The 26,463-nt window shown below is 44.6% G+C and overlaps 1 protein-coding gene across 6 annotated transcripts in view; it reads right to left on the bottom strand.

Annotated features, from left to right (window-relative positions):
• The window catches only part of TEAD3 (TEA domain transcription factor 3), a 90,351-nt gene extending 67,671 nt beyond the window's left edge, over nt 1-22,680 (bottom strand). For all 6 annotated transcript variants that reach the window (XM_083745028.1, XM_083745029.1, XM_083745030.1 and 3 more), the window contains exon 1: nt 22,381-22,680. The gene's annotated coding sequence lies outside the window, so the exon portion shown is untranslated. The remainder of the gene's footprint in view (nt 1-22,380) is intronic.
• Between the last annotated feature and the right edge of the window lie 3,783 nt (nt 22,681-26,463).

Genomic DNA, 26,463 nt, shown 5'->3' with positions numbered 1-26,463 from the left:
AGTGTGGTTTTAGTTATGAGTAAACACGCAAGAGGATCAGGATGTAAGTCAAGTTTGTTCTGCATGTATATGCAAAGCAAAGCTCTAGACGTGCCATGGCTTATACTATTCTTGTAGGGAGCACGGGCAGATCCGTGGTTTCTAAGCAGGGTTGCTACAGAGTTGATGTTATTGTTTATGTACAGGTGGGGACCGAGTGACGTGTGACCGCCGATGTGCAGGTCGTTTTGGACCCGGAAGAGGGCAGAGCAGGGACATAATGGGGTGGGGGTGGGCTCATGCATGCTCTGTTGACATGGGGTGGCATGAAAGCAACCCCCATGCAAATCGAAGGTTGCTTGTATTGATATCAGGCCTTTTAGTGTGAATTCCTCACAGAGAGCCTTAAAGAAATTAATAAATATTAGATATCAAACAAAAAAAGTTGTTAACAAAACCAGCAATTTAATGAAAAACGTAAGAACTAAAAACAAGAAACAATGTTTAAAAGCCACCAAAGTGTGGGATTATATACATACCTCCTGTGGGAGTAAAATCCAATTATATGGGGCCAACATTGCAATATACCCACCCGTTGGTTTTTTTCACCCATCCATTAAAAAAAATAAAAAAATAAAGTTCAGTACATTTAAAAGAAGCTATAACGTCTTCCAGGGAGCCAAGCTCCCCCTTTTAAAAAGAGGTGGCAACGTTTCTCCTAAGAGTGATGATCCTTAACTGAAAATCCTCTGTGGACAGCTGGTGCATACTGCCAAAGTTACGCTGGAGGTGGGTGGGAATTAATCAAGAAATTAATTCAGAATGAATACCAGCTCTCTGTTTCTGGCACAGCAATCACATCCATGGATTACAACTGCTACTCCAGCTTTCTAAAGTTTGCCTTTCACACGTCATTCCATTATTTTGTTACAGGTTTTGTTACAGGAAGATGATCGAAATTGCTGCATACCATTGTTAACACTGAATAATTTCACCTAAATTGTCCTCTCAACCACCAATCTAAATGAGAGTTCACAATCCTTTGGAAGAGGGAGAAAGTTCAGCTTTTAACCATTTATTAACTACCCTCATCTAAAAGAAAGGGTGTTTATAACATGTTAAAGTCTTTTAAAGCTAACCTTAGACTCTTGTCCCATAATGCACCACATTGGCACCCTCATCACAACAGTCAACAAACTCAGAGTAGAGCCTATGAAGACCCTTAAATCAGTTTAGGACTCAGGTTCAAGGAGATCAACTGAAGTACAACCCTAACTAAGAGGCCAGCCCTGTTGAATTCAATGGGGGCGTGCTTCCAGGTAAGTGGGGTTAAGATTGCAGCCTTAATTAGGCTAATTTCCCCTTAGTACAGAGCAACACTTAGAGGCAGGTTTTTGTAGGCTTCCATCCAAGCTTCATGACCAAGCCTGAGGGTGCCAAAATCAGACAGAACACTGAGCCAATGGATCTTCATAAACCCATTCTGGATGAAGTATAAAGAAACTGGGCACAAACTAGCAAATTCTTACAGAATAGGAAAGCTAACGGCAAACTCCACTTCAAAAGACACCTTTCTCCATTCACATAGTCTCAGCAAAACGAGGTGGTTTATCTATCTATGCAGATTGCATGAAATTTCCCATGTCACACATTCTGCTAAAGCTTTCACAGAACCTCAGCTATGCCGTAATTAATCCAAATATGCAGGTGCATATCATGTAATGCACATTTCAAATGCAAGAAATCATCCTTGGGTGTCCTGGGCATATGCATAAGTTCTATCCAGCACCTTTCATATCAAACACTTCACTGCGCAACTAAATGGTAATGCCCATGAAGCTTGATGTGTCTCCTGGACACGGGAAGGAAATTCATAAAAAAGTCACATACTCTTTCGCAATACAAACTCAGTTCAGACACTAAACAGACTGACTTAAATAGCTATCTGTATATTTCTGCAATGCTAAGTTTATGCTTCTAAAAGGGGGCAGCAATTGGAACATTCTTTAGACATTCATAGCATATCCTTCTCAGATGGTCCCGAGATTACCAATATAATAGCCTGTCCAAAATCTATAAGAAGCCACTGGGTGAGGCCATGAGGAAACATGGAGTTAGATGCAATCAAGTGGATGCCAGTTGCCCCAATCTCTCCAGTGATACCCAGAATCTGGCAATAGTGGGGGGTCAGGTATGGATGAAGTAACTGAGGCTGAATAATTGAGAACTCTTAATGGCCTAAGGAGATTGGAATGGACTTCATTGATGGGTACAGATCCTCTTTACTCACCCCTAAAGTAACTTTAGGTAGTTTATGAACAAGTTAACAAGCATCAGTCCTAAAACAGTTCCTTGGGGAACTTATAACCTTTCGTGGTAAAAAGTGCCCATTTATTCCTACTTTTTTTCTTGTTCTTTAACAGCAACTGATCCAGAGAACCTGATTTCTCTTATCCCATGACAGCAACATTTACTCTGAGCACCACTTAGAATTAAGACCAAGGTTGTCTCTCTTCTGATCGGTTCCTTTATCAGCAATTCTGGAGTACAATCAATTAGGGTAATTTTACTTTTTTGCTGTGACTGGAACACACATTTACTCATTAAGTCACCCATTATGACAACACTTTCTCCTATGGATGCTTCCCTGATTTGAGATCAACCCAAGCCTTTTGGACTTCGCATGTGTGACAACACAGCGCTAAATTACTTTTGGGTCTGATTCTGCCACCCACAGTGGTTCTGTGAAGGAGTTGGCCCCTTTTGAGATTTCTAGTTTATTTGATTCTTATGCCTTTCCTGCTTCTGGGAGGTGGGAGAAGTGGTTAGATGAGCTGGCACGCAAAATACCGCCCATCCTCCACTAACTGGAAGTCATTCTCTGCCTGTGAACTCTGAGCATCTTCTCTGGAAGTTAGTGACTATTATGAACAGCTGGATCTAATTTAGGAGGAGATGGGAGGAGACAGTCATCAAGCAACAATAACATATCTCAAAGCTTTTCCCAAACTTATAGAATTCACGGCACTTCCCAAATAAGAGTGCTGCTGCGGATTTATGAAACAAACTGAAGTACAGAGAACTAACTAACAGTATCTGGATTATATCATACAGATTAAGGCCGCAGTCTCATTTCCATGTATGTGAGAAAGCCTCACTGGACTCAGTGTGCCTTAGTACTGAAGCAGAGAAATACAAGGTAAGAAACGGCCTTGAAAAAATAAAATTGGTTTATTTCAGCTTCTCTTAACCCCCTCCTACTTCCAAGTAAGATCAACTAGAACAAAACACCCAGTTCAAAACAGGATGCCCACACAAGATAAAAATGTGCTAGTCAACATTCAGAGGATCTACTCATGCTAATTGTGTCGTGTTAGTATAAGAGCAGTTCTGCCAGGTCAGACCAAAGGCATCCTTTTCTCACAATGGTCAACCATATGTCTATAGGAAGCCCACAAGAAGGACCCGAATGCTACAGCACATGCCCCACTTGTGATTTCCAGTGGAGGCAGAACACAGCCTTCATGGCTAGAAACCATTTTGTATAGCCTTATTCTCCATGAATTTGTCTAATCCTCTTTTAAAGCCACCCAGGTTTGTGCCACCTAGGGCTGCCATAAGTCCGGGTTTTCAAAAAAAAAATAAAAAAATAAAGGCCGGGATTCGGGCCAAAAAAGGCATCCGGACAGATTTTTGCTGAATCAGCAAAATGTCCATGAAAACCCATACGTATGGCAAGTAGAGCTCTCTTTAAAAAAAAAAAAGCCTGCCGAAAAGCTCAACAACTTTGACCAAAAAAACACAAAACAGAACTCTAGTGCCACCACTATATCTTTTGGGAGAGAATTTCAGGCTTTAACTACTTTGTGGTACCTCCACGTGTCTGTCCTAAATCTTCCAACATTCAGTTTTATTGTCTGGCCCCTGGGTTCTAGGATTATGTGAGAGGCAGAACTGTTCCCTATGCGCTTTATCCATGCACAATCTTGTACACCCCTCTCATGTCCCACCCCTTACTCCCCTTTTTTCCGAATACCCAAATATCACAAAGTTGTAACTTTTCTTTTTGCAGTTTTAAATTTTGATTAACTTTTCAAATTTTACATTTCAAATTGAGCACCATACATTCATTCACTTCCCTCCCGCCCCTTCCAGTGTTCATTTAACTTATCTACCATTCCTGTATATTTTGGTATATCCATCTAATTCTATTTTCCTATCTTACATCACTTCAATATATGTTATGCTGTTTGCCAGTGTTTTCAACTGCACACAACTGTTTTCAAAAATTCGCGGAAATTTCCCCCCACTCCTCTACAATTTCGTAACTTTTAAAGTGGCTCTAGCCCCTTGTTCGTTTTAGTTGTCCTATTCTGAAAGGTGACGAGAACTGTACACAGTATTCCAAGTGTGGTCCATTTGTAATCCCAACGGGGAATTCACATTTCTCACAGTTGCTACACATTGGTGCACATTTTCACCGACTTATTCCCTATGACCTCCAAACTCTTGCTCCTGTTCAGATCTATTAGTGCTTCTGTGTAGCAAAACAAAGTACAGCAGAGCAGGAGTAGGGAACCAGTGGCCTTCCTGATGTAGCTGGACTACAACTTCCATCATTCCTGACCATTGGCCAATCTGGCTGGAGCTGAAGGAGAGCTGAGAGTCTGACATATGGAGATTTCCTCACCCCTAGAATACAGTACAGGCCCCAGGCCCTTGCCTTAATGCCTATGATGGCAGTTAGCTCGGTTGGCTAGAGCAAGCATGCCCAAACTCGGTCCTCTAGATGTTTTTTCGGACTGCAACTCCCATCATCCCTAGCTAACAGGACCAGTGGTGAGGGATGATGGGAATTGTAGTCCCAAAATATCTGGAGGGCTGAGTTTGGGGGTGCCTGGGCTAGAGAATGGTGCTGATAACGCCAAGATTTGATCTCCACATAAGCCACCTGCATGTTACTGCATTGGAGGGGGTTGGACTAGATCTGGGGTCAGCAAACTTTTTCAGCAGGGGCCGGTCAACTGTCCCTCAGACCTTGTGGGGGGCCGGACTACATTTTGAAAAAATATATATGAATGAATTCCTATGCCCCACAAATAACCCAGAGACACTTTTTAAATAAAAGGACACATTCTACTCATGTAAAAACACGCTGATTCCTGCTGATTCCTGGACCGTCCGCAGGCCGGATTGAGAAGGCGATTGGGCCGGATCCAGCCCCCAGGCCTTAGTTTGCCTACCCATGCACTAGATGACTCTTAGGGTCCCTTCGCACTCTACAATTATATGTGGTCTCATCTCCAAGAACTACCAAAGAATAGCAACATTAACTCTCCGCTAAGGGGGAAGGGACGCGGGTGGCGCTATGGTCTAAACCACAGAGCCTAGGGCTTGCCGATCAGAAGGTCGGCGGTTCTAATCCCCGCGACGGGGTGAGCTCCCGTTACTTGGTCCCTGCTCCTGCCAACCTAGCAGTTCAAAATCACATCAAAGTGCAAGTAGATAAATAGGTACTGCTCCGGCGGGAAGGTAAACGGCGTTTCCGTGTGCTGCTCTGGTTTGCCAGAAGGGGCTTAGTCATGCTGGCCACATGACCCGGAAGCTGTACGCCAGTTCCCTTGGCCAATAAACAAGATGAGCGTCGCAACCCCAGAGTCAGTCACGACTGGACCTAATGGTCAGGGGTCCCTTTACCTTTACCTTTTAAGGGGGAAAGAAGCGGAAGAGAAATGGGTGCACATTTTCCTTAAGAGTTAAGAATTGATTGACTGGGTTTCTGTATTTGTGCTTGCTCTTTAAAATGTTCAAACAATTCATGACACTCACGAAGCTGCTCCATGGGCATAGCCAGCAGGGGGCAGCTACCACCACATCCCCCCCTCCCCGCAATTAAGTAAATAAATAAAAATACAGTGAAACCTTGGTTGTTGAATGTAATCTGTTCCGGAAGCCCATTTGGCTTCCGAAATGCTCGACAACCGAGGCGTGGCTTCCGAGAGGTTGCAGGAGCTTCCTGCACTCAAGCAGAAGCCGCGTCGGACGTTTGGCTTCCAAAAAATGTTCAAAAACCGGAGCATTTACTTCCAGGGTTTTGACGTTCAGGAGCCAAAATGTTCCAAAACGGAGATGTTTGGGATCCAATGTTTGTCTGTACAACTAACTGACCAATTTTGTGGCACATAACTCAGTTCTGCCCCAGCCTGCCCCCACAACTAAATCCTGGCTATGCCCATGCGCAGCTCTGCACCAAGACTGAACTAGTTTGGCCCTGAAACTGTATGTATTCAATCAGAGTTTTTACTGACAAGTGCCCATATTCAGCAAAATAAACTGATTATATGCAAAACTTTTCTATACCAGAACAAAAACAAAAACCACCCACTGCTTATATTTCAAAACTACTTTGTAGCCAAATAAAGAAATATGAGACGCAACAAAATATAGACATTGAACAAAGAATGGTTTTAAGCAGTGCAATTTTTCTAGAAAAAGAGGTGCCGTAACTCACAATGAACGTTTCCCTTGTTCTCTTATAATGGCAATGGCACCCCACCTGCAAGGTGCTGGAACTGAGTTCCAGTGAGTTCCTGCAGAAAAAAGCCCTGGTTTTAAGCAAAGAAAGACTCAGGTGAAGAGTGGGTCAGACCATCAGAAACCTAAAACACACTATCAAAGATCACTGAAGCCAGTTGATTGTGCATACGTGTTATTCTACATCCATACAGCCAATGGTATACTCACCAAATAACTACTGTAAGGCAACAAAAGTTATTTACTGCAGGTAATTGACTACTTAGAGGACATTTTTATGGTTTGTAACTGAGAAAAATATGGTATATGTGTTTGGCTCTTGAAAACATGCTCAAACACACATACCGCAGACTGAAAACTCTAGGTTGGACAGAGATCCTCAATATCTACAATGTGATCAATAAAAATGTTAACCCTTTGCCAAGCTATTGAGAAACAGCTGCATTAAAACAGTTTAGGGAATGTATCTGAAGAACAACCAGTTCATGAAAAAGCAGCTTATTAGAGCTAAGCGACCGGGGGGGGGGGGGGAATGGCAAAATTACAAATAAATTGCCCAAGGGTTCAGTAGAACTCAGACAAGGAATATATAAAACTGAATTGTGACTTTTCATTAACCCACTACCACAACACTTGGACTCGCTACCAAAGCAGACCTGGATGTTAGCCAGAAATAATTTCCATCTGTTAAATGAGTATTCCTTCATATATCACACTATTCCTACAAATGTAACTGTGTAGGGTAACCAGAGTTTATCATGGCATGTGAAGCGTGACACAAAAATATACGCATGCCATTAAAATAAAATCCTAGAATAATATTATCATGGTGTTAAAAAAACACAATAGGTAAAGATGCTCTGAAACTTCAGGAGTAATTCTAGAATGTATGCACAGTAATCAAACGAGGACTCCTTACTAAAAACTTAAAATTGTTCATGTTACAGTAGTCCATAAATTGGCTCCTCTGACATGGCACCTTCTATTAGGAACATAAGCACATTTACAGCACAGAGACCAATTCTTAGCTTGGCCTCTTCCAATCAGCTGCAAACTACATAGACATGGGAACCAGCTGAAGCCAATGGATCAAAAGATGCAGCGGATTGTCAAACCTGCTTATTATATTGAACTGATTTTATGAACCATTACTCTCTGGCACTGGATGATTGAAAGACTGAAAAATTAAATAAGTAGGCAGATATTAACCCATGAGCCTATCTTGATGGAGAATTGATTAAGGCAACAAACAATACCACAACTATTGGGGGAAGGGTGCCCATGTGTTATTGGTCTACAACTCCCTCCATTTCCATGCTGGGAGCTGGGAGTCCAAAAATATGTGAAAGAGCACAAGATCCCCATTAAGAGGTGTGGTTAGAAAGCCAGCTTTCCCTGCTTACTTTTGACGCCATGGCTACTTCTCACTAGAGTAATAAAAATAACAGGGGCTCACTTGAGACCACAGTGAAATTCAGAATTGCATTTTTGCAGCGATTTGGCAGCATTGCACTCACACCACCTCCAAAAACCAGAAGCTAAAGCTTCTTTCAAACTCAGATCTTCAAATTCAAATTCAATTCTTGTTGAAGGCCTCAACAATGTGTCCTGCATCAAGAAGGAACATGGAAACTATCTAGCGTTGATACCCCTGTATTGTAGAGAATGAGGCCTTAGTCATGGGAGGGGTGTGTTTCCCCAAGACTGTGAGAGGTGGCTTACAGCAACCTTGCAATGAAGTGCAGCCCCGTCACCCATGTATTTGAGGCCAATTGATGAATGGCACTTCCGTGATGTAGTTCCAAGCATCAATATTGCGGACCGGTTGGAGGAGAGAACAAACATAGTGGCTTATGACAATCCTGCAATGTAGACCACTGGTAATATGCCCAAGCTGAAGATTGCTGGGAGACTTACAACTATCCTGCACTATGATTTTAGACAAGGGATGGGATTGATAGCTGCTAATTTCACAAAGAAAGATCAAATGGATGACGATCATCCAGATTTCCAAAATAATTATTGCACGGTACATGCAAGTTGGGACGCGGGTGGCGCTGTGGGTAAAAGCCTCAGTGCCTAGGACTTGCCGATTGAAAGGTCGGCGGTTCGAATCCCCACGGCGGGGTATGCTCCCATTGCTCGGTCCCAGCGCCTGCCAACCTAGCAGTTCAAAAGCACCCCTGGGTGCAAGTAGATAAATAGGGACCGCTTACTGGTGGGAAGGTAAACGGCGTTTCCGTGTGCTGCGCTGGCTCGCCAGATGCAGCTATGTCATGCTGACCACGTGACCCGGAAGTGTCTCCGGACAGCGCTAGCCCCCGGCCTCTTAAGTGAGATTGACGCACAACCCTAGAGTCGGACACAACTGGCCCGTACGGGCAGGGGTACCTTTACCTTTACATGCAGGTTACCCTGATGCATACAAACAGCAGAACACGTGCATAAGATACACAATAAACTTCATTTGATATCTAAATGTGTCTAAATTGGCACACATTCATGTTCAAACAGCACAGCAGACACTGTCCTGTACAAAATATACCTCGGAGGCAGTAACAGTAAATTTAATTACATTGCCACCTCTACCACCTCCTCAGCCTTCTCCCAACCTAAAGTCCGCACTCAGCTGAATGCACACACTGCTTCATTCACTTGCATGCAGACACATTGTGCTTTTCCACTCTTGCAGTGTAAAATGGAGAGATTCCAAATCAAATCTGGATGCCAGAGGAGAGACGTTACTCTAGTGTCACTTTCTATAGCTTATAGCAGGAGTGTGGAACCGATGTCAAACAAAGAGTCACGTTCCTTCGTGGCCAGCCTTCCAAGAGCTGCATGCCAAAGGTGGACGGGTCCAAAATAAAAGTGGTTATGGGAAATGTGGACAGGATCAGAGCTGGTAATGGGCAGGGTCACACACACCCCACTCACCACTTCACATACCGAGCACCGACCATTTACAGTCGTACCTTGGATCTCAAACGGCTTAGTAGCCAAACAAATCAGATCCCAAACACCACAAACCCGGAAGCAGGTGTTCCAGTTTGCTAACGTTTTTCGGAAGCCAAACTTCCAATGCGGCTTCTGAGTGAGTGCAGGAAGCTCCTGCAGCCAAATGGAAGCTACGCCTTGGTTTTTGAACAGTTCCAGGAGTCAAACGGACCTCCGGAACAGATTATGTTCAAGAACCAAGGTATCACTGTATGCTCATATGCACACACAAATATACTCTAGACACACATGCATTCTTACATGCACATTTTAGGGGCTGGTCATTTCCTGTCGTGTTATATCAGAAGCATATTTCCTATGCTTCTGTTATAACACGCATAAAGAACACTGTTAATTGATGGGTGACTGGAAATCTTTGAAGATATTAAGAGATGCTACATGGCAGAGCAATCCAAACTGAGCCAGACAGCAGCAGGGCAGGGCAGAACAGTGTCTCCACTGCCGAATCCATGCCCGAGTGCTCATGGCAGCTGTGGCAGAAGGTGAGGAGAGGGCAGGCAAGGCCTGCTTTATAGACTCTGTAGCAATCACACTCAGGTAAATCCCAATACTGTCAAGTGACAACAGTGGATCCTGAGTCAACCCCTCCCTACCCCTAGAATGCCCCAATTTAGGATTTTCTGTGGGCTACTGCCAATGGGGAGCTCACAGGTGCAATGGGAAGCTGCTCATAGGCACCTCGCTCCTCAGGCAGAGGCCAGTGGAGCTGTTTTGGGCTGGGCAGAAGGAGACTGTTTTTGAGTTTGTTTAACGATGGGATGGAAGAGGCTAAACTAGGATGGGCTCCTCCTCTATTTCCACTGCAGATTGCCCAGTCCTAAATATGAGAATTCTAATGCGAACCAAGCCTGTTTTAACACCTCTATCCCTGCTCCTCCTAGGTAGTTTCCTCTGCAATGAGGCAGCAAGCCTCAGAAGTCCTTGGGGATGTCACTGCAGCTGTCCTATGCCAGAAAGTCCACAAGTCCTATGCCAGAAACAAAAGAGCAAGTAACTCCTTTAGAAGGTACTGTGTCAAGTGCTGAGGATAAAAAACCAACCAATCAGAAGGTGCATTTCCAAAGCATATGCAGCCCAGTTGCTCTGCATCAAGCAGAAACACACACACCATTTATATTATATCCTCATTTCATATGAGGATCAGTTCATTCAAACGGATGGCGCAAGCCTGTGGTGCCTCACCCCCCCCACCCAAACAGATACACCACAACTGTAAGGCACCCAGAAATACTTTTGTAAAATCTATCAAATTGATAGAAATTATGAATTTACTATTCTACAGTTAATAAAACTTAATGCAAAGAGCAGTTACACCGCGACATCGTGCCTCACCCAATAGTTGTAAGAATGTGAATAAAACTTATTACAAGCTTTGAAGAAAAGTAATCCTGGGAGTAACAAAAGTTTTCATAAGCTTGAAGGTGGAATGCAAGTACAGAGTTCACCCCATGGAAAAGGTAGGCATTAATATTTCCCATGTACCAGTATCAAATTCCCTTTATATTCCCTCTATTCAATAAAAGGTTTGGGGGAAGGAGGCTGAAAAATGAAGTGATGACACATGCTGACAATACCCATTTTTTATTTTTTAAAAAAACATGAATGCTTTGCAGCCGCCTAATGGCTTTATTGAAATACCTCTCAACACTAGCGGTCAGAATTAGGAAGCAAACCAGGAAGCTGCCTTACACCAAATCAGACCCACTGATCCATCTAGTTCAGTGTTGTGCATAGTGACTAACAGCAGATCATCAGGGCTTCGGGCAGAAGTCTTCCCCAGACATTCCTGTAGATGCTGGAGAAGGAACCTCAGACTTGAGCTATGGAGCCTTTCTCCAAATTAAATAGAGGCTGGAGGCTTGACGAGGAGGGATTAAGCCATTAAGGGCTCTGTCCCGCCTGCAACAGGAGCCCACTTCTATGTGGGTGCTCCATGAGTACTCCTCTTAGGTTTCTGTGCTGGTCACAGAGGGATGACACGCTCCATCCATCTTCCACCCATCCATGCTCACGTGCATGTCTGCAGCTCTTTGTCACCTATGGCTACCAGGCGGATGTTGAAATACACCACTAGAAACATGTGAGGGTTGGTATCAAAACTTGTTTTTTCTTGGAGGGGGTAGATTTATGGAAATAACAACTGGGTCCCTTGAGCTTGGGGAAATATTTTCAACCTCAGACAGTTTAATCAGATTGACAACAAGGAATGGATTGCAATATCATCATTTTTAAAATTGCATGGCTAGTCTCTTAGTGTTGGATGATACAAACATGATAGTTGTGCTGCATGACATTCACCTCATTTAAAGCATTGCAATGATGAATATCAAAGTGATTTACAATTAAAAAATGCATAACACCATATGTTAAAATCTATATAAGCAATGTTACAGATAGGTAGCCGTGTTGGTCTGCCATAGTCAAAACAAAAAAAATTCCTTCCAGTAGCACCTTAAAGACCAACTAAGTTAGTTCTTGGTATGAGCTTTCATGTGCATGCACACTTCTTCAGATACTTCAGTGTATCTGAAGTGTGCATGCACACGAAAGCTCATACCAAGAACTAACTTAGTTGGTCTTTAAGGTGCTACTGGAAGGAATTTTTTTTTGTTTTGACCATATAAGCAAGTTTAAAACAAAATATTCCTTCTACCACGGGTGGCAAAATGGTTAACATCAATGGTTGCATTCAGACACAAAAAGCTTTGTCTCAAGTTCTCACACTCCCTCTTCTTTTCTGTTTCACATTAACAGCTGTTTAATGTCTTGTCTGAACCCTAAACTGCTGTGAGAGTTAACTATGAGTAGTAAAAAGAAGCCAACTACATAAGTTATGGTTTGAAGTGGGCTTGTTTCAACTCACCATTGTTAAGATAACCACCGTTTTTGCAGGTTTAGACAATGCAGGAAGCTGCAGTTAATCTAAAACAGAAATGAAAGCTTCCAAACTCCTCTTTAGAGGGGGGGTGCATGAGCCCTGGGGAAGGCTCATTCTCACAACACTAAATTATGGTTTGTGTCATATCCAGACTAGTCCATTGTCTAGGACCGACTTGCCCAACCTGATGCCCTCCAAACAACCCTGGTTGTTTTGGGCTGCAACTTCCCTTACCAAGGTTAATGGTAAGGGTTGATGGGAGTTGTATGCCAAAACATCTGGAAGATACCAGGATGGGGAAGACTGATCTATGCACAGGCAAACACAAACACTGCCTAGTATGTTCCCGCCTGCCATTAATATCTTACAAGCAATATCACATAACTAGAGGAATCTTTATAGATGGATTTAACCTGCTTAACTTTGCATAAGAACACAATAGCCCTGTTTTTAGATTACGTACACATGTTGCAACATGTGTCATATGGGGCATACCTCCTGAAAACATTTGCTATATCTACGGTGTATCTAAAGCTGCTGCCCAAGTAATTTAAGACACCTTCTGAATCAATTAAATTATGTTAACTGATTAACCCATAAATCAACTAAGTGTTTCAGCCCTTGTTGTTATTGGAGTTTTTCTATTATTATTATTATTATTATTATTAATATTATTATATAACATTTTTAAGTGTTTTAATCATGTTCTAGCATGTTTCGGCAGAGCCCTAAAGTTATAATGACCTGTGTCACATACAAGCAGTGTTTGTGGTCCAATGTGGCAGTAAGTAGATATGTATTCTGGAGATCTGGATTAAAAACAGGACCCAGTAGAGCATCCTATTCATGTCACCCAAAGGAGGAAAATCTAAATAACTTAGCACTGACATCACCTAGCTGAACTTCACCAACGACTTGTATGGGGGTGGATTTAGATTACTGCCAGGTGTTCATGAAAATCCTAGTCTTAATTCAGTGCTTTAAAAAAAGAGAGGAGTCAAAAATTCACTTCAAATATTTTGCCTTAATTATTTTCACTGGAGAGTGCCGGGGTTCCACAGAGTTCAACTTGTCCTCCCATGATGTTTAACATCTACGCAAAGCTACTGGGAGTGGTCATCAGGAGATCTTGTCTGAAGCGTCACCTGTACACTGCTGATACCCAGCTTTATCTCTAGTTCTCATCAGACAGGTGGGGCTGTGGTTGTCCAGAACTAGTGTTTAAGCATGGTAATGGACTGGATGAAGGTCAACTTGATCCAGACAAGATGGAGGTATCGTTGGCTGGTGGTTCATCCACCCAGGTGAATGGTGTTCAGCTTGCTCTAGATGGAGTCGCACTCTTCCCAAAGGATCAGGCTCATAGTCTGTAGGTACTTATTAATCCAACATTGCCATTAGAGGCTCCAGTGATCTCGGCAGTTTCTGTTTATATCCAACTGTGAGCGTACCTGGAGGGAGATCACTTGGCCAAAATTACCCATACTCTTGTAACCCTGTTCATAAGTTATTGCAACACAGTGCTGTCTTTAAAAATGCAGTTCGTCCAGAACATGGCCGCAAAATCATTAATAGGGACTGGACTGCCTTGACTGTATTACACTTGTGCCTTGTCAGCTAAACTGGCCCCTTGTCAGCTTCTGAGTCCAATTTAAAGTGCTGGCTTTTACCTTCAAAGCCCCCAACACCTTGGGACCAGGCTAACTGTAAGACCATCACCTCCCATATGCATCCACCAAAACTTCAAAAGGTCTAATCCAGGTGCCAATGGCAAATGAAGTGAGACCTGCAATCACCAGAGAGGGGGCCTTTTCCCAGCCCAGAGGGGCTGAGGCAACCCAGCCAGATGGGTAAGGTATAAATAATAAAAGTTTTATCTATCTCTAATTACAGAATCTTCCCAGGGAAGCTTTTTTAGCACCAGATTTGTGGTATTTTCACCACCAGTTGTAGGCCTTTATGTTCACCCGGACCTTTTAAGTACCGTAAATTTCGCTCCATAACACTCAGATTTTTCCTCCTAGAAAGTAAGGGGAAATGTCTGTGCGTGTTATGGAGCGAATGCCTACAGATGGCGGGGGAATCTGCTGCAGTTGTGAGCAGTCCGTGGCTTGCTTTGAAACAGCAAAGCAGGTGTAAGCGGCTCCTGTCAGCGAGCCAAGCTGGGGAGGAGGGAGAGAAGCAGAGCGGGCTTGGCTGCTTTAAAACAACCCCGTCCTCTATGTCCCTCTCTCCTCCCCACTGATCTGCTAAGTAGCAGCGAAGCTTTTCAGCCAGCCTAGCCGGGAGGAGGGAGAGAAGCAGAGCGGGGTTGGCTGCTTTAAAACAACCCCGTACTCTCTGTCACTGCCTGCAGTTTTTTGCTGTCCGATTTTGGATTAGCCACTGTAGGGGCTGTGTGTGTGTGTGCTTGAGCTATCGTTCTCCTCCTCCTGCTTCCCCTTCGCTCTCCCTGGCTCTCCCTCCGACTTTAGAATTGACACTCTGTGTGTCTGTGTGTGAGAGAGAGGGCTCCTGCTTCCCGTTCACTCTCCCTGCGCTGTCCCTCCGACTTTAGAATTGACACTCTGTGTGTGTGAGGGCTCCTTCTCCTTCTCTTGCTTCCCGTTCACTCCCCCAGCGCCCTGCGACTTTAGGGCCAGTTCCCTCTCTGTGTGTGTGTGTGTTTTGACCTCACTGCGCTTGTTGGGGGAGAGTGTTGGTCGCAATTTTTCTTGATTTGTCTCAGAGTGGTTACTATCATGGTTTCCTTGCCGGGGAGGAGGGAGAGACGCAGAGCCTGCTTGTTCTAAAGGAGCAAAGCCAGAGAGGAGCCTCTCCTGCATTATCAGCAGCATCCTTCTCCACACCCCCCACGCGTGCTCCTTGTCCCTTGAGTTCTTTTCCTTCCCTCCCCACTTAAAACGTGGTTACAAAGCACGGATCCACATGGATCCTCAGGATTTTTGCACTAGGTCACCCCAAATTCACCATCCGATCACATAGCATATCCATGGCTACAGCCTGCACCAAAAAACACACGCACCCACTGTTTCATGGGGCCGCAATGGCGCAAAAATGTGGTTACAAAGCATGGATCCACATGGATCCTCAGGATTTTTGCATTGGGCTACCCCAAACTCACCGGCAGATCACATGTCTGTGGCCACAGCATGAACCACAAAAATCATATATCCACTGTTTCGTTTAGAATATTTTTTTCTTGTTTTCCTCCTCTAAAAACTATGTGCGTGTTATGGTCAGGTGCGTGTTATAGAGCGAAAAATACGGTAACTTTGGTAATCTGGATCTAATTTTTTAACCCATTTCTAATCGGAAGATGGGGGTGATGAGTTCTGTTCTGTTGTATTTATGTAGTTTCTGCCCTTTAATGGTTTCGTGTTTTCCTTTGTATTAAAGCGGTTTTTTACTTAATCATTTGATGTTGTGCAGAACTTTGTCTTACTGGATAGCATACAAATGTCATAAGGTAGGACCTTCTCAGCAGCAGCGCCCTCCCTGTGGAACGCCCTCCTTTCAGATGTCAAGGAGATAAAGAACTACACAAATTTTAGAAGACATCTGAAGGCAACCCTGTATCGGGAGGTTTTTAACATTTGATGTTTTATTATGTTTTTATATATGCTGTAAGCCACCCAGAGTGGCTGGGGAAACCCAGCCAAATGGGCTGGGTAGAAATAATAAAGTAGAAGTAGTAGTAGTAACAAACAAACAAACAATGAACAAACAAACCTATACATTTTGGTTGAAGAAGCTGGGATCTCCAGATAGCAACAGTAATTTATTTTCCTTCATACTACATCCCTGCACAACATTTACTCATGACATTTATTCTGTTGCCCAGTGTTGCACCATTAGGAGGCAATATCATCAGACTTACCCATCGCATTTCACAGGACTTACTTCTGAGTAAATGCACAAAGCTCAACTGTTAGATATTTCATCATGTATATCTAATTTCTCTCATCCTACAGTGCCCCTCATTTGATAGCACAAGGCTGTATAAGATTGTGCATCATACTGCAGACATAGGGAACCTCTGGTGCACATGCCAAATTAAGCCTGGCAGGGGTTATTTTGCTCTTAATATTGTTTGTTGTTGCGGTTCTCAGCTGCCTTGGGAGCGTTTTCTTTTTTTAACTTAAGGGCAACAATGGCTTGCCCTGGGTAACGAGGTGAGTGTTAAATTATAAGGCTGATCATCTTGAGTGCATGCAGGAACTGCCTGTGGGTTTCCCATAGGCATCTGGTTGGCCACAGTGGGGAAAAAATGTTGGACTATAAAGGCCTTTGGGCTGATGCAGAAGGGTTCTTCTAACGCCCCTCCAAAATCCTGACAGTTACACCATGGTCCATTACTGCAGAAGGTAGAGGACATGTTTGCGTGCATTCAATCATTTTGACAGGAAAAAGAGTCAAATGTCTTTGTCCCCACTCAACAGAGTTAGAAAACTAGAGTGCTCCTAGCACCACAGGCCACAGCTCAGTGACAGAGTATCTGTGCTGTATGTAAAAGTAAAGGCAAAGGAACCCCTGACCATTAGGTCCAGTCATGACTCGCTCTGGGGTTGCAGCACTCATCTCGCTTTATTGGCCGAGGGAGCCGGCGTACAGCTTCCGGGTCATGTGGCCAGCATGACTAAGCTGCTTCTGGCGAACCAGAGCAGCGCGCGGAAACGCCGTTTATCTTCCCGCCGGAGCGGTACCTATTTATCTACTTGCACTTTGACGTGCTTTCAAACTGCTAGGTTGGCAGGAGCATGGACCGAGCAACGGGAGCTCACCCCATCACAGGGATTGGAACCGCCGACCTTCTGATCAGCAAGTCCTAGGCTCTGTGGTTTAACCCACAGCGCCACCCGCATCCCGTGTTGTATGCAGCAGGTCCCAAATTCAATCCCTGGCATCTCCAAGTAAGGCTGGCGGACCCCCTGTTTGAAATCCTGGAGAGCTGCTACCAGTCAATGTAGACCAGGCATGAAGAATGTCCAGGCTATGGGCCAATCAAGAGGTTGATAGATGAACTGTCCCACTCACTAGTCAAAGCTGGCTCAAAAAAGTTCCCCATCCTTGGTGCATTCTCAAGGATAAACCGAATTCTTCCAAATGTACTCACCTGTGTCAAATGATGGTGTTTCTAGAGGAAATTAACTATTCAGACTGTAGATTAAATGGCCTTACTTGCCTAAGGTTAGCCACTTTTCAAAACACATTATTTTTATTGGAATTCAATTAAAAATGTATTACGATTATTTTTTTTTGCATAATACACATCATACATGCCAGTCAATTACAGGAAAAGGTTGCACACCTTTTCACTGGTCCTGGCTCTTGTGTAATATGGCTTGTAGACATGAGCAAGCATCGTGCTTATCTCCATGCTATGAAAAGTGTCACCTGTTAATGTCTGCAAATCAATCTGACATAAGAAGAACTCTGCTGGATCAGACCAAAGGCCCATCTAGACTAGCATCCTGATTTCACAGTGGTCAATCAAATGTCTGTGGGAAGTCCGCAAGCAGAATATGAGGGCAATCTCTTGTTTAATTTTTATTGAAGCCTACCCTTACACTTTGTCTATATAGCAAATAAATACTAGTTTTTTCCTAGTCCATTGGTAGCCCTATACCTGCCTCCGATATCTAGGCCTATCACTGTTCAGCATCCCCGATTAAGGTTCAGTGAACTCAGCATTTCTTCTGGTCCAAGGTAACACAGATACACATGGAATTAGATTATATGAAGGATGCACCTAAAATATGGGATATACATTTGGTAATTGTATGCTGCGGGCAAGGGGAGCCATAATGGTCCCAAATCTCAGGCTAGTTGTATGATTAAAGAAAATACTTTCTGGTCTTAAATATTTTTTAATGTAAATCACATTGATATTTTTTTTTAATGAAATAGTGATCTATAAATATTTTTATAAACAAACACACACCTGCAGGGTCACAGGTCCGCAAACCCCTGCCACAAAGGAACACCAAGTATTTCATATTATAGACATTGAAGAACAAATCTGCAGATGGCCTTTTCTGACCTGTGTTATTACAGTGAGACTGTGAAAGGACCTAGTAACCAGCACTCTATGATTCACATTCAAGTAGGATCAATTCATCATGCATCCCACTCAAGAGTTTGCTCATATGAAGCAAGCCAGATAACAGCAATGGGGAAAGCTCTCATCTGACATGTCTATATTCCCAAACACAGCAAAAGTAGGGGAGAAGACTCCAGATCCTTGGCACATCCAGTCTCTGCTCTCTACTGAAAGTGCAATTAGGGATGGTCAGTTACTGTCAATAGGACTGGTGGTTTCTATAAGACAAGCACAGGTCTCACAAGGAAACTAGACCAAGAGCTGTCAAACTTGTTTCACAAAATGTATTAGATTGTGACAATTGCCATTACTTCTAGCTCAGTTTGAAGTCAGACTTCTAGGCAAAAATCACACGGTCCCTGGCAGTTTAAAATGGTTGTGCTCTTACATTTGGGGATGCTTAAGACCAAAACCCTACGTCTGCCTGAAAGTAGGTTTAGCATGAGCATGTAGGCTGCCAAAGAAACCAGTCGCTTTGCTCCTCCTCCTCCTCTGATGCACTGTGTAAACTAAGTCATGATTTGGCTTAGCACATTGTCTGAACGGGGACTCATGGTTTGTCTCACTGTAGACAAACCGCAAGCTGTAACTAATATTTGTACTTTGGTTTACAGCTTGTTGCTCTTCTGCAGGAGAGAGACAATAAGTATTCTGCCTTTGAAAATATTAAAGCTAGCAGCTATTTGACTCCCTTTCTGTAACTGGAATATTAATAAAGTAGAAATAAGTTTTAAATGGTGCAGCGGGCATGTAAACTAGCAAACACCAACTATCGCCTATCAAAATATACAGCAACTTGTCTACAGTAGCATTTTAATGTGTTTTGACTTCCAAGTTTAAGCAATACTTTTAATCATGTGTTGAGTAAAGTAATGTAAAAACTTTCTAACCAAAGCTATAAATCTTATAATATGAAAGCCAATATATCTGCAAAATTAAAATGGTGTAGTGAAATTATGGTTTCACATCCAAGAATTTCACAGCTTGAAAAGTTTGTTTTCTTACCAAAAGGTAGGAAGTTTGGGCTTAAGTTTAGTAAGATTTACAGTCACTTCTTCAGGTTCAAAATTGGATTTGAAACTTGCTAATGTGGGAAGTCAGTGGATTTCAGATCCCCACAACACATGTGTAGTTTCAACACTAGTGTTAACCCTCCATAAAAAAGAACATTTCTGGAGACACAGAGACCCACAGGCATGCATATCATTATGAAGTCTCCAACTGACCTTTTATGACTAGACCTACAGCCTTATATAAATAAGAAAGTATGGAGAAGCTATAAATGACCCAATAATCACCATCTTGCCTTGCATGTTAATATACAGACACTTCTAAGGTTGAAGAGCAGGGCTACAAAGGCAGAACACAGCAGTTGTTGGTGCTAAATGTAATTACTTTGAAACAAAAGGGATGGAACTTCAAGCTTGTTCTTAGGAGGTTTGGGGTGGGTGATATCCAGTAAAAACTCAGAATAGCTCTTTTCTGCTTCCATAATACAAATACATAATAATAAACAATAATATTTCTAGAACAACACAGCAGCCTAATGGCTTTCTGGAAATGAAATATATCACTCCGAGTTTACTAGTAAACATTTGGAGGATATCCGCTGGAACTGTGATTGCAATTATTAAGCACTCACTCAAATCAATATACTGTATTACAGCATAATCCTAAATATGTTTATTCAGAAGAAATTCCTGTTGTTTTCAGTGGGGCTTACTCCCAGATAAGTGTGTATACTGTTTGAGTACACCCATAGGAAATTTGCACTGATTTATGAGGAAATTGGGGTACATGCAATTATACTTGGCTGTATGTCTTGCTCACAATCACCATGGGAAAGTTGAAACCTTGCCCACAATCCATTGCCTCAGTTTCCCAGGACAGGTAAGCGCCTACCCCATACCTAAAAGCAAGTAAAAGCCCTATTATCTTTATGTTTCATCATGGCACAAACTTCACAGCATAGACAGCTTAAAAGACAATGGTGGAACAATCTCCCCAAAGCAGCATGTCTTTATTTGGGAGGTTATATTTCATGCAGTAGCATACAGTGCAACCCAGGTGCTGTTTTCGAGATAGCTATTCCCTTGAACGGTGTAAGCTCTTGCATGTCTAGGCCTGCAGGACCAACCATACATCCAGCCCTGCAGAGCCATGACCAAACAGCAACCTGCCTGCAAGGCCTCACCATCAGAAAGTGGCCTGGAGTACAAAGTGCCTCCCTCTTAGAAGTCCCATATACAAGAGCTCCTCAATAATGCTTTGCCTTATTCACAGGAGGCTACGTATATGACCTAGAAGAAACTCTCCAGTTTCCCTCGTTAATGTTCCCCTGCACATCCATAAGAACTCTACAAAGAACAGGCAAGCGGCAGCCTCCAAAACATTGCAGCCATTGAGAAAACTATTAAATGGAAGGGAGAAAGGGCCTGACACAGTCCGCCTGCCCTGGTGCAACAACCAAAATACCATGGATTATGACAGACAATAGGAAACCCTCAAGAGACCTCTCTTTTTAGTTCTTTGCCCTCTGATCTCACAGCTTCCCTATTTCTTTGTTAAACCATTAACACTGTAGGTCAGCTGCCCAGAACTAATCAGTCAGAACTGGATCCCCTGTTATGACTGATATAGGGTGGATATTTAACACACTGGTCAAGCCCATCCCATCTTGGGTTTTCAATATTAACACAGTTGTCATATCCTCTCCCTTCCCCGCTCCCCAATTAAATTGCTCGTCCTTCTCCCCACCCTCCCCTTCTCTCTCTCTCTCTCTCTCACACACACATCAGTACTATAAACTTCCAAATGTAACTTTCCGCAATACAACATAAATCTACACATACAACGAATCTACCAAAGCATTTGTTTTTACGCACGTGACCAACGAGTGAGAAACACAGCATTACGCACATAACACACACAAAGGTAATTAATTGAGGAAATGTGTTTGTGCAATCCATGAGTTGTCAACACAGCGGCCCTATGGCCTAGGTTCAAGCTGGCGATAGATACAGGCACACTGGAGAACAAATCCTGCTTCAAAAGACTTCCTCTTGGATGTTAATAAATAATATGAATATTATAAGATTTTTAAAAACTCACAACGTCCGTAAGAGCAACACTGTGATGCCCGAGAGACCAGAAAGATTATATAACCTATTTTTATACAGAGATATATGCTCCATTCTAGTTATCAATATACAGTCTGGATCATACACACGAAAGCCCTTTTGGCAGACGGACAGGCTCTGATTACAACCAACTGGGACGGACAAAGCATAACTATATATAAGGAGGAAATTAATCCAGCTCTGTTACAGGCCACGGACTTCAAAACTTGAAACGGAGCAGGAACCATGACTCGACGTCAGGCATCTCTGAGTGTACCCCCAAAAGGACGGTGTAGAATTTGTTGTTTTTCCTTTTTCTTTTAAGGGTTTGGAGCTCCCAGCAAAGCGAGCCCTGAGAGCAGGGAAACTTGCCCCCAAGGAAAGAGTAGCTGCCCAAGACAGGCTCCATAAAGTGGTGGATACAATGTTCTTTCCCAGAGGAAAACCGCAACAAGGCATGGCTGAAACCCGGGGGGGGGGGCAAGGGGGTAGAAAGAAAAGGGGCTCCCCCCCTTCAACTTTTCTCTTCCTAGCGTGACCAATTCCATGGGCGGGAGAAAGGGGGGTCGAGGTTTGGGTCTGGGGGTGGATAAATAGGGGAAGGGGCAGGGGGCGGGGAAACTCCCCCCGCAGCCCGGGACATCTGTGTGGAAAAAGGGGGCGCAATAGAGACGAATCCTCTCCTTCCTCTCCCGGAGAGTTTCCAAGGCCGGGATGGGAGCGCTCGCCCGCTCGCTCGCTTGCTTACTTACTCCGTGCTCCGTCCGGGGAAGGGTGGGTGGTGGTCCCGCCGGTGTAGCCGCTTGAGGCTCTGGATCGTTTGGGTGAGGGGGGGGGGAAGAAGGTGACAGGGCAGCAGGAAGAGGGGGGAGGCGCGGCTGGCTGGCTGGGTGAAGAATCCGCCGCGCACCGAAAGGAGCTCTAGCCGGGCGCCGAGCAAGAGCGACGGGAAAGTTTGTGCGAAGGAGGGAGGAGCAGAAACTTGGAAAGGGAGAGAAAGAAGGAGGGAGGGAAGGAAGGAGAGCAGGAGCCGCCAGCCCCCGCCCTTCTCGCCGATGGACAGCCTCCTCCTTCCGCGACCATCTCTGGGGGAGGAGACCTGAGGAAGAGGGTCGTCCCCCCACTCCGCGCCTTCGCTTTCTCGGGTGGTGGTGGGGGGGAGTTTTTCTGCCGGAGGCAGGATGGGAGGGAGGCTGGAAGGAAACTGGATGCGTTTACTGGAAAAGGCTGGATCATTAGGGCCAACCACCTTCTTCTAATAAAGAGGGGGGGGGAGTCTGTTTGCAAGGGGGAATCATGTCTGGTGGGTACATAAGGCGGAGTGGACTTCGTGGTCAAATGTTGAATGGGGCCCCAAAGTTATCTTCTTTCCCTTGAGGGAGTAATGCATGGCTTGAGACAGAGCGTTTGACTTCAGCCGCGAAGTTCCAGGTTCAAATCCCGCCTTCGCTAGGAAGTTCAGCGTGTGACCCTTCGGACTGACACTTAAAACGGCCTTAGTGGGCTGTTGGGATGCGGGACAGCGGGGTGGGGAGTGGCGAGAGAGCGAGGTACACTGTACACACTCAGGACCGAGTTCCTTGCAGGGAGGCTCGGCTCTAAAATGTACTTTTTAAAAAACGGGGGAGAGATCCAGGCCTACTTTTGAATGTAGCAACAGGCGTATTTGCGCAGCACTCCAAGGCGAGTTTGCTTTCCTTGTTAGCATGCATGGGATTTGGAGGTTGCAGGTTTGGAGAACTTTGTTGTTGTTTTTTACTCTTGCGTGAGAGGAAGCCGTGGGATGAATGGTCTCTTTGGGGCAACTAACAGCAACTTTTCCAGAAGGGATGAGCTGCAGTTGTGGGGGCGCCTGCCTGCCCGCTCTCCCAGGCGCAGCCCAGAGGAACGCCTGAGCGCGGAGGTCGTCCTGGGCAGGCAGAACCTGTCTGTGAACAGGTTGGGCGGGTGGCGACCGCCTCGTCTCTCCTTCAGCCCCGGGCAAGGAGTGGCAGGGAGAGCGCAGGGGGGCTAAGCGACTCGCCCGCCCGCCCGCGTCGGGGGCGGGCGGAGGCTCGGCTACACTGGAAGTCGCCCTCCGCTGGAGGAGGCGCGTTGCCGGATCTCAGACCAGCAGCCCCTCCTGCCCTGAAATCTCAGCCTCAGCGCTCGGCTGCTGACGTCACGGGCGGAGGAGCGGCCTTCTAGCTTCTCCAGCCGGCCACCGCGGCTCCTCCGCCGAGCCTCCCGCTGCAGCGACTCCTAGGGGTCACGGGGCGCAAAGGACGCCGCTCCCTCGGAACCGCTCGATTGCAAACCGACCAAGCCGCAGTCGGCAATAGAGGAAGTCGGTCAGACTTTTCAAATCTTATTTTCTTCCTCTCTTCGCCAAGGGGCGGGCTGTAGGAAACGGATCCGACATGGGGTGGGGTGGAGGGGGAAACAAAATCTCGCGCGCGCGCTCCTGCTTCAGCGGCCGCCCGGCCTTTTTTCAAACGAGCGAAAAAACGCGGGTTATAAAACGCAGAGGCTTAGGAAGCGATGCGGAATTTGCGGCACACGTGCAAATGCAATCGGTTGATTGGGGCGTTTTATAAGGATTCTGAAGAACAGTCGCGCTTGGAAATGTCGCTTTTGAAGTACTGCATTTGAGCACGAAAAAGAGGTGTCGCCACTTTGCTTTTTCTGTCCGTGCTTCTCATTACGTCCCAGCCCGTGATCGTCCCTCTTTCCACCCTCATGTGTCCCAGAGTCTCCTGCGCTCTCCTTGCACACCTCTGCCCGTTCTCCTTTCCAGACCCTCAGCCCGAAATACATCTAGCCAGTGCATCCCTCCACTTCCTTGACACATCGCTTCATAAAACCCATCGATGAATTCCATGGAAGGCCATAGTTGACTGGAACCTGGATGCCTCCCTCGGGAATATTGCAGACCGCTTCCCCTGAACGAGCTACTTTTATAAACAAAAACAATTTGTCTTTCCCCTACAAGTCCTTTTATTTGTGGAGGCAGAAGGAAAGGCAAGCAGCTAGTACTAGTATTCTTCCCACCTGCTCCATAAGTAGTAGATCATACGCATACCCTCCAACAGTTCTCCGATGAAAATATGGGTGTTCTAGTCAATAATAATAATAATAATTCTACTATTTATATCCCTCCCCATCTGACTGGGTTGCCTCAACCACTTGGGCTGGCTTCCAACATACAAAAAAACATAATAAAACATCTCTGCTTATCCTCCACTTTTGAAATTCAGTTTGCTTGGAGAGGTGTCTGTTTTGCTTGTGTTATGCTGTTTCTAGCTCTTGGAACAGGATCCTTCCTTGCAATGCTACTCGGACCTCTTCAGGGGCAGAGATCACAAATAGAGATTTATATCGGACATCTTCACCATCTCCTACCGGTTCGGAGGCCTTCCCCTAGTCAAGAGTCACCTTAGTGACATTGATGGGTAATAGATTAAGGATAAAGGATGGACAATCAACATGTGGAACTTGTACAATGATCTAAGGTGTGCTCACTTAGCACCCCACATGAGGGACAGCAGGATCACACCCAGTGGTCATGCCACACTGCCATACTAACTGGTCCAGATCCATGGCAGCTGCACGTGCAGTTCTTACGCATGCATATATAAGGGCTCCTTCATGCACGTAGCTCTGTTTGCACCTGGGGTCCTTCACACTAACACCAAATGTGACGCCACTGATTACAGTGGGATGGGGGGGCATGGCCAGCATGTACATTCCTCTGCCTTTCATGCATGTGATGATTGCATGGGAGGGTGTTGTGTGTGAACGCCCCATTAGTAACAATCACTGGTTAGATAGAGGCTTTAAAAAGTTGTCTGTTCCAGGCCCCTGTGCCTCATGGATCATCTTTTAGACTTCAACCCATTATCCATTTAGGACATGGGTGGCACTGTGGTCTAAACCACTGAGCCTCTTGGGTTTTGCTGATTGGAAGGTTGGCAGTTCAAATCCCTGTGATGGGGTGAGCTCCTGTTGCTCTGTCACAGCTCCTGCCAGCCTAGCAGTTCAAAAGCATGCCAATGTAAGTAGATAAATAGGTATCACTGAGGTGGGAAGGTAAACGATGTTTTCTTGCGCTCTGGTTTCCGTTATGGTGTTCTGTTGTGCCAGAAGCGGTTTAGTCATGCTGGCCACATGACCAGGAAGGCTGTCTGTGAACAAATGCTGGCTTGATCGGCCTCAAAGCAAGATGGGTACCTTACCTTTACCCATTTAATTTTGGAATATGTTCCACTGAGTATTTATTCCTGAGGACTACATGGTTAAAGGCACATTTCAGGTGCAGGTTTTGATGTTGCTTTGGGTCAACACTCTTTTCAGAGATCCATTTTGCTTAATGGCTGCTTCTCTTTTTCCCCTTACATTTTCAGGATCAGCTGTTTCCATTTCCAAATTATAAAATAAAAGAGCTGTATTTAATAATGCTATAAATAATATTTCCATATAGCTGCTATATCCTAGGCAAAAAATAACTACAGCTCCATAGAAATAAGTACTTTCCCCTGAATAGTTCAAAACAATTTCTTTCAAAAACTCTTTACTGGATGTAAAATGCCTTTAAATTCACAGAGACAAAATTCATGATGTAATGCCAGTAAAGGATCCCTCTCCCTATTAAAAAAAGGTTGAGATTAGTTATTTCTAAGTCTGTCTGCAGCTGTTTCCAAACTCTATCATTTTACTGTGATCTGTTATAAATGATGCAGTCAGTTCAAAATGCCCTAATCACCTTTCTAATCAATTAATGCCAAAAGCCAGGGTAAAGAGGTGCATCTTCAGTATTCGCCAAAAGCTGCCATATATAGTGAAGGCGCCAGATGCCT

This window comes from Podarcis gaigeae, assembly GCF_964106915.1.
Source record: "Podarcis gaigeae genome assembly, chromosome: 6".
NCBI classification, from domain to species: Eukaryota; Metazoa; Chordata; class Lepidosauria; order Squamata; family Lacertidae; genus Podarcis; species Podarcis gaigeae.
The sequence above is the reverse complement of the archived record's forward strand: the minus strand, read 5'-3'. Positions and strand labels throughout refer to the sequence as shown.